Consider the following 8,477-nt stretch of genomic DNA (forward strand, 5'->3'; position numbering starts at 1 on the left):
CAGACTAAATGCTGCCTTGATCCTCCTAGCAGGGCTTAAAAGCAAGACCCCAAAGGACCAAACAGCTTCCAAGTAACTTCCTGGAGTCCTGAGCAAAGTGAGTATTTCCAAAAATAGTCAGCACCCAACAAAATTCACAATCCCTGTTCAAAAATCACCCATTTGGAAATCACCAGGTGTGCAAGGAAGCAGGAAAAAATGCAGCCGAGAATAGAAGGAGGACCAAACAATGGAGCCGACTCGGAAGTGACAGACGACCGGCAAGTCCGCAGGCCACCGAGGCACCTGCCCCACTGCGCCCAGTGCTCCCGAAGCCGGAGAGCAGTTGGGACACAGGTGGGGACGTTCTGAGCAAAAACACATGCAGCCGAGCTGGGGTCACCCGTGGGAAGAGGGCGAAACACTTGCACGTGGGTAGAGCAGTCTCTGCAAGGGGCTTTGTGGGCTCCAGGACCAGATGCCGTGAGGACCTCACCAGCGGCGGGGCGGCTGTCTCTGCCCCACCTCACATGCTCAGTGCATGTTCATTTCATCTTGTTTCATTCTCATTGCCATTTTACAGGTTGAGGTTCAGAGAAGTCAGAAGGCTTCCCAAGGCTGCACAGCCAGAAATGGGCACAGCGTCCTGGGGTGAGGCCTCACGCCCTCTGCGTCACCTACCCTCCAGGTCCCACCATCCTCACGAATTCAAGGCAAGGTTCTGGGACCGCAGCCCTCCAGAAAGGGGAAGTTGAGCCCAGGAGGCACATCAGAGAGTTCGGGCCCATGAGTTTACCCTGCACTCACGCCCCGACTCGTCCTGCATCCTCTGTCAGGATGTCTGGATTCCAGAGTCCCCACCCCAATTTTCCAACCTTGCCTCAGCCTCGGCTTCTCCCTTTTGGGGTGGGACAGGGAACCCCCACAGCAGGCGTGTGAGAGTGGGAGAGGGCGGGAGAGGGCGGGAGAGGGCGGGAGAGGGCGGGAGGTGCCCTACACCTGCCCGCCAGACCAGGGCCCCGGGGCTGGACACAGGGAGACAGCGCGAGCGCTGGTCCTGCCCCCACTCCCTCATCTGGGCAGGTGCTCCCAGGTACAGGTGCCAAGTCCCACCCAGAGGGGCCCTGCCACACCGGGAGGACTGACAAACCCAGACACAACCGACTCTTCCCCTCGTCAGGGTCTGGGCAAGGGGCCCTGTGGGCTGCTGCTGTGAGTGTCCGTGCGGTGGCCAGGTGTGTGAGGTTGCGTTTCCAACCGGGAGTGATTTGGCTTTGGTTACCCGGAGGGTCTGAGGACAAGCACTAAAGCCCCACCTTTTTCCGGCTTCCAGCAAGTTGCTGCTTCCGCAGCAGCCTCCAGGCCTGACCAGGCTCGGGGGCTCCCACACCTGGGGGCCAGGGTGGGGGTGACAAAGGGCCCCAGGCGACGGCTGAGAGCCTGCCCTGGCGGGCAGCGGAACAGCCACCAGCTCCCACCAGGCCCTGGCAGCATGAGTGATGGCAGGCCCAGCGATAAGAAACTAATAATTTATGCTTCCAGCTCCCGGGGCCGGCGCCGAGGGAAGGCTGGGCCACAGCCTCCCCCGCACTGAGCGGCCACAGTCCTTTATTGCACAAATTATTAACGACCAGAGAATGAATGACTCTGTAATCAGATCAGGCTGCCAGCACTTTTCATTGCGTTTATTTGTATAAATTCTGAAGTCAGGGTCTGCCCTAAGCTCAGCCTCGTGCTGGCTGGGCGCCCGGGCCCCCACCCAGACAGAGCACTGGTCCCTCGCCCTGCCCACGGGTTCCAGAGGACAGAGGGCTCAGGAAGGGGTGCAGTGAACTGCTCTGAGCCAGAAGCCGAGTTCATGGGCACCAAAGCAGCCCTGGGCCAGGGTCAGAGCTCTGTCCTTGAACCTGCCTCAGGGCAGGCTCCCAACTGTCCTCAGAATCAGGGGCGCCCAGGGTTTGGCAGCTGAAGGGAGGTGGGTCTGAGACCAGGAGAAGGCTCCCCAGCCCTGAGGGAACCCTCATCACCCCTCTGCTCTCCTCCATCCAGGAGCCATCCCAGGGTTGCCCCAGGCCAGCTGGCTCTCCTGCCTCCATCCTGTGGCCTTCCCTGGAGCCCCAGGCTGGTCTCCCACCTGCCCCCTCCTTTTCTGGTCTTGCCTGGGCCGGGCCCAGGGGCTCTGGCTGTGGGTTTTCTGTGCAGCGCCTCAAGTGAGCCTGGCGCTGGTCCTCTCCTGAGCCCCCGTTTAATCTCATTGACCTCTCGTTACGCTACAGCGCATAAATTCAGATTTGGAGATCTTATGTTCCATCATAAATTGGGCTGGCAGACTTCCGATCAACAAGATAAAGCTGTCTTCTGCGAGGTGGGTGTTTTATTAGTCCCAGTCCCAGTGCCGCAGGTGGGGGCTGGGGAGTGCACGAGGGAGGGGCCTCTGCTGGGGAGCCTTCCTGCCTGGGCGAGGGGCTGAGTCCCTCCTGCCGCCCAGGCTGGGCCCCAGGTACCTGGCGAAGAAAGGGACCCGGGCATTGCCGCCTTCCCCTGCACCTTGGGCTCAAGCCTGGCCGCTGCCCTTGGGCTCTTCATAGGATCTCAGCCAATCCCTGCCGCCCAGCCTCGCCCACCCGCTTCTGGGGCCACCCCCGGGATCATGCAGGGCTGTGCAGCATGGGGGTCCTGTTCTCATTCAGCCACCTGCAGGGTCCCCCCAGTGTGATCCCTCAGCAGCCACACAGAAGACAGATGGTCCATAGGAGACTCAGAAACAGAGAAGCCTCACGCCAGGTCCACAGAGGCACCCACGCCTGCCAAAAGGATGCCACGCACTCACCCTGCCCTCTGGGGAACACACTGGGAGTCCAGGACATCACCTTGGATGGGGTGAGGCTCCGTCTGTGACCTCAGAAAGTCAGTCTGGAGCTGGACTTGACATGGGAAACAGTAAAACACCTGAGCTTGCCACCCTGAAAATCCCTGATGTGACACAGAAATCAGTGTGGACAGAGCGCCTGCTGCCCCCAGTGACCCTGCCAGTGGGCTCTCAACCCACCTACCCCTTCTGCAGCAGCCGGTCACAGCTGTGGTCCTGCTGGGGCACATGGGGATGAGATCCTAAAATACACAGCAACTGCACAGTGGAACCCTGCATATCCCGTTTGGGTACAAGGAAACCCAGCGCAGCTCACGTGTGGGTATCCTCCGCTGTGTTAGCGTCCTGGCCCTCATACAGCACCCAGGCCTCGGGGCAAGGCCGTGTGCACACACCGTGGGATCTGAGTGTGCACTGGGGCCTGTGCCTGGGCTGCTGCTCCCCAGCCATTGGTGTCAGGATCTCCAGGACCCCCATGAGTGGTCAGTGGAGCAGAGATGGCACAGATGCCAGCGACCTGGGTCACTCTCTACCTGGGATGTGGGACCCCAGAGGCCACACCGTGGGTTTGCATCTGCCTCTTCACGCAGGAGCAGCTGCCACCCCTGCCTGCCCCATGAGGCTCTGTCCCAGGGGACCTCTGTGGCATCCCGTGCTGCAGGCAGGGCCTTCGGACGGATGCTACGCCACCGTCCGTGCCTCCTGAGGCTGGCCTCCCTTTGCACTGGGCAACGTCTGCTGAAGATAAGGACGTTCTTCACTGGGCCAGGCCTGGAGTTCTCCCAGGTCGTGAGCTCTTCTCCCTCTGATGAAGAGGATACCTGTGGTCCAACTCCTACAAAGCACCGGGGACAAGAAGGCAGGCAGAGTCCCACCTGGGCAGGTGGTAGGAGTGGAGGGAGCAGGCAGGCAGCAGGGCTGCCCAGGGCTAGGAGGCTGAGCTGCCCTGGGCGAGCCCCAGAGCCCACCCAGGGCTATACCCAGTCTGGCTGCGAGCAGGACCCACCCTCCCCTGGACACAGTGGAGGACCCCGTGTATGTGGTCTTCACGGCCTGAGCACCTGTCTCATGCCAGGCGTGTGAGATTGTTGGTGAATTAACAAAAGCCCTGCTCTCAGGGGGCTCCCATCCCAGCACATACACAGTCACATCTGGGGTCCAGCCTGGACCCCCCATGCAGTTGGAGAGGGTCTCAGAGCTGGGTCTGAGAACAGCAACTTCCAGCCACCACACCCCACCCCTCCCCAGCTGCCCTGGGCTCCGGCTTCTTGCACCTGAGGCTGTCTGTGCAGGGCTCCCAGCTGGTGCCCCTCTCCTCTGAAGCTCAGGGGTCAGTGCAGCCTGGCATCCTCATGGGGCCTGTTATGCGGGTTCTGGTCTCTCTGTGACCACAGACCCGCCAAGCCCACCAGCTAGTCAATGTGGAGCCAGCACAGCAGGAGCCCGACCTGCTAAGGCCCTCAGAACGAGGATCGTGGCCCCTGAGGCCTTCACACAGGATCTGTGCTGAGAGAAAGCTGATGTGGACGGCGGCACCATGGCCACGGCAGAGGTACCATCCCTCCACCCTTACTCACGTAGGGATCCGCTCTTCTCTCACACTGGGCCCTGCTGGCACATTCCAGATGTGGGAGACGGGCTGGAGCCCAAGGCCTGCGTGCTGGGCCCTGGCTCTGCACCCGGCTCCCAGTGTCTCCCTGGCCCAATGTCAGAGAGGGTGCCACAGCAGTGCTTCGGGGGCTCCTGCCATAAGGGCTGAGGGCTGAGGACCACCTAGGCCCACGTGCACCCAGCAGGCGGCCGCTGCATCCTCTGATCCCCTCCACAACCCAGGCCAGGTCCAGGCTGCAGGCCGGCAGCGTTGGCAGGGGGAGGACAGGGAGGAATTGGCCGAGTGCATTCACTGGGACAGACCCCCCCGCTTCCTTGAGGCTCTGGAGAATTCTATTGCTTCCCTTTGCCTAGCCTCAAGGTGCTGGGGCTTCTGCATCATTTATAGAGGAATTGGCTGGGATGTGCTGGGCCTAGCACTGTCTCCGGTGTGTGTGTCAGCACTCTGGTGACATGGCAGGTGAGGACCACGGCACCACCCCTGCGATCTGGCAGTCAGAGCCCACCTGTGTGTGTTTGCAGGAGCATCCCTGACCACACACCATGGGAGGGCAGGGAAGGGTCCCTCGGGTCCCACCCCTTTGTTCTTTCAGTGGTAAAGGTTCAGGTCGGTGGACAGACTGGACAGGTCGGTGGACAGACTGGACTTGGAAACACCTTCTTATGTCCTCGAAACGACGTGGCGCGCAGCCAGTTCACGGCACCCAAAGGCGCGGGCAGGTTCCAGCGCGGCAGCTCCTCCTGTCTGACCAGGAGCAGGTGCGTTCCTGAGCTCCTGGCTGCTTCTGCAGGAGCATCTGAGGGAGCGCAGCTGATTTACCACAACCCCTGACCTCCTGGGTTAGCCTTTCCGTCCAACAGCACCAGGACTGAGCCCTGGCACTGGGCAGGCCGCCTTGGCTGGGGATCATGTGTGCCTGGGTCTGTGCGGTGCAGGTGCCCGCAGGCCCTGGGTCTGTGTTGCGCACCGGCCTTGGAGGGCAGTGCACATCCTGTCTGCACCGTTGTCCCTGTGGCCATGGGAGGGTCTGTCTGTGCTGTGTGTCGTGCGCGTGAGTCTGGAGCTGCTGCGACACACACAGGCATGCAGGGTGTGGGCACACCTGTGCTTCTGAGCACGCGTGCCCTTGCTGGAGGCCAGGCAGACACACAGCTGTGCATCCTTGGCCCGAGGTCAGCTGTGCCACACCTGCGGGCTGCAGGATCTTTTCTGCGTATCTCCCTCCATCACCAGAAGTAAACTCAGGACTGAGGCTGACGGGCTGGCCTGAGAGCTGCTCACCTGCACCTCCTGGCTGCACCTGTGGCCCTGGACTCGGCTTCCCCATCTCTCTCCTCCCCACCCCACCTCTGGGTCCTCTCTGGTTGGGGCTGTACCACATCTGGGCTCAATCAATGGTTGACTGATTGATGAGGGGATGGATGAGAGGCAATCTAACAGAAATGCTGGGGAGCCTGGGCAGGCACTCCCGGATGGAGGAGGCGGCGTGCGGGCTGGGGCAGCGGCCCCTGGCGCCCCCACACTCCCCCAGGACGTCTGGGGTCACCGTCTGCTCCGCAGCCCCAGGGTTATTTATGACCTCCTCCCTCTGGCGGGAGGCAGCGGCTCCAGCCTCAGCCCAGCGGCGGAGGGGCCCCAGCAGGGGGACCCGGAGCAGCGACAGAGGCACCACGGCCCAGGCAGGCGGGGCTCGGTGGGCAGGAGGAGGGGCAGTGGAGTCCACACCACCACGTCCCTGCCTTGCTCGGGATGATTCTAGCAACAAAACTCCGTTCTTCTGGCCTCTGCCGCCGGCCTGAGGAGTGCAGGGGAGAGTGGGACCCAGGTGTCCCAGACCAAGACAGGTGTGTGAGTGGACACGGGACACAGGTGTGCGAGTGGAGGACACGGGACAGGTGTGAGCAAGAGGACACATCACACAGATGTGCAAGCAGACACAGGACACGCAACACAGGTGCGCAAGTGAAGAAGGGACAGGTGTGAGCCAGCGGACATAGGTGAGTGAGTGGACGCGTCACACGAGTGCATGAGCAGACACGGGACACAGGTGCATGAGTGAACTCGGGACAGGTGTGAACCAGTGGACACGAGACACAGCTGTGAGCGAGTGGATACAGCACATGTGTGAGTGGGCGCGGACAGTACATGTGTGAGCGAGAGGACACAACACAGATGTGAGAGTGGACACGAGATACAGGTGTGGGAGTGGACACAGTGTGCTAGTGGACACGGGTGGGAGTGGACACAGAACAGGTGTGAGCATGGACACGGACACGGGTGTGGGCATGGGACACAGGTGTGTGTGAGTTGACACAGGATGTGAGTGTGTGAGTGGACAGGACAAAGGAAGGGGCACAGCCCCACGGAGAAGGATGATGCTGGGGGTGAAGAGGCCTGGTCATGTGGGAAAGTGGCCTCCGAACAGGTACCCGTTTCCCAGGAAGACAAGGAGGTGGTGGGGAGGCCTCCTCACCCAGCCCCTGGAGGGGCCTCCAGAACATCAGGGAGTGGACGGTGAGGATGGGGGGCGCCTCCAGCTTTGGACCCAGTCAGGGTCTTTTCGGGGAGACACCCTGGTCCTCCAGAGACAGGTGGAGCCAGACTGTGGGCTGGAGGTTAGGCTACAGGGCCCGGGTGGGCTCCCACACCCAGCCAGAAACCCAGGGCCAGCCCCAGGCCCCTCCTTAACCGCACTGCGGGCCTGAGCATGGTGAGACACTGGTGAACAGGGGAGGGCTCTTGGAAGGGAAAGCAGGCCCCTCTGCTGGCCCAGGTCAGAGGAGAGCCTGGCCCAAGGGCCTCAGACCCAGAGAGGCACTGCCATGCGGACCTGCGCCCCCCCAGCCTCCCTCCCCAAATCGCTGTGTGAGCATCAGGGAGTCAGGTGCAGGCGAACCTAGAAGGAGGGTGAGGTGCAGGTGAATCTAGTAGCCCGCACAGGGGCAGTAGGGTCAGGGCTGCGGACAGTGGGCACTCACGGTCAGTCCACATGGCCTCCAGCTGGCCCCAGGAGTGGACTTTCCACATGGCATCGGACCTGAGAGAAGACACAGACTTCAGGGGAGGAAGACACAGGAACTCGCTGGCAGCCACGTCTGGGGTCAGGGATGCAGAGAGGTTGATAGCACCAAGGGTGGCCATGTAAGGAAGGGTCACTCACAGCCACACCCACACTCCCACCTGGCCCCTCAGACCCCAAAAGACCAAGGAGCCCCCACAGAAAGGGGCCAGGATGGGAGGGGAGGCTTCTGGGCATGCTCCTTGTCTGAGCAGAGCACCACTGGCCCAGATCTCGCTCCGCGGGTGGGCTGGGGGGCCAGCAGAAGCCTCTGGTGAGATAAGGTGAGGGAGCCCAGCGTGGTCACCCGGGGTCAGGTTTACGCTCAGGGGGGCTGATCTGGGAGGAGGTGGTGGTGTGGCAGGGCGTGCACCCTGCCAGCCCCCTGTCCCCCACCCCCACCCTGACTAACGCCTTCCTGCTGGGGGCTGTGGGGCGACAGGAAGCTCTTGCCCCACCCCATGGCCCTGGCGCCGTCCTGGCTTGAGACACTGCGCATTTGAAACAGCTGTGTGACTTCAGGAGCGTTACTGGACCTTTCTGTCTCAGCGTCCTCACCTGCAAAAGACTAAAAAGGAACTCGGTGGCTCAGGCGAACTCACTCCTGTCAAGTGCATAGGAAGGGGCAGGAACGCGCGGGGAGATGCTGCCCTGTCACTCACAGAACACTTTGCCCAGGCCGCACACTACAAATCCACAGCCTCGTTCCCTGCAGGTGCAGAGACCACCACGCCCTCCAGGACACCAACGCCCACCATCAGATTCGCTGTGCAAAGCCCCAGAGCCGCCGGCGCAGGCTCACACCGCGGCGAGCAGCCCCCGGCTCCCTCCCTCCGAGAGGAGCCCGGTCCGCGACCGGCCCAGCCCATCCCAGTCCCGCGCGGAGTCCCGGATTCCAGCCGCTCCCAGTGACTCGGTACTCGGGATAGCGCCGGGGGCCGCAGCCCTGTCCCGCTGCC

At 62.2% G+C, this 8,477-nt stretch overlaps 1 protein-coding gene and 1 long non-coding RNA gene across 2 annotated transcripts in view; one reads left to right on the top strand and one right to left on the bottom strand.

Moving 5' to 3' along the window:
- The window catches only part of ISG15 (ISG15 ubiquitin like modifier), a 112,017-nt gene that overhangs the window by 9,265 nt on the left and 94,275 nt on the right, over nucleotides 1-8,477 (top strand). The gene's annotated exons all lie outside the window — the stretch shown is intronic.
- Nucleotides 1,644-8,390, bottom strand: LOC126952353 (uncharacterized). Its single transcript, XR_007724862.1, has 3 exons — nucleotides 7,931-8,390; nucleotides 2,810-7,497; nucleotides 1,644-2,483 (listed from the first exon to the last, which is right to left on the bottom strand). It is a non-coding gene; the product is annotated as an uncharacterized LOC126952353 (long non-coding RNA).

The sequence above is a fragment of the Macaca thibetana genome, chromosome 1, assembly GCF_024542745.1.
Source record: "Macaca thibetana thibetana isolate TM-01 chromosome 1, ASM2454274v1, whole genome shotgun sequence".
NCBI lineage: Eukaryota > Metazoa > Chordata > Mammalia > Primates > Cercopithecidae > Macaca > Macaca thibetana.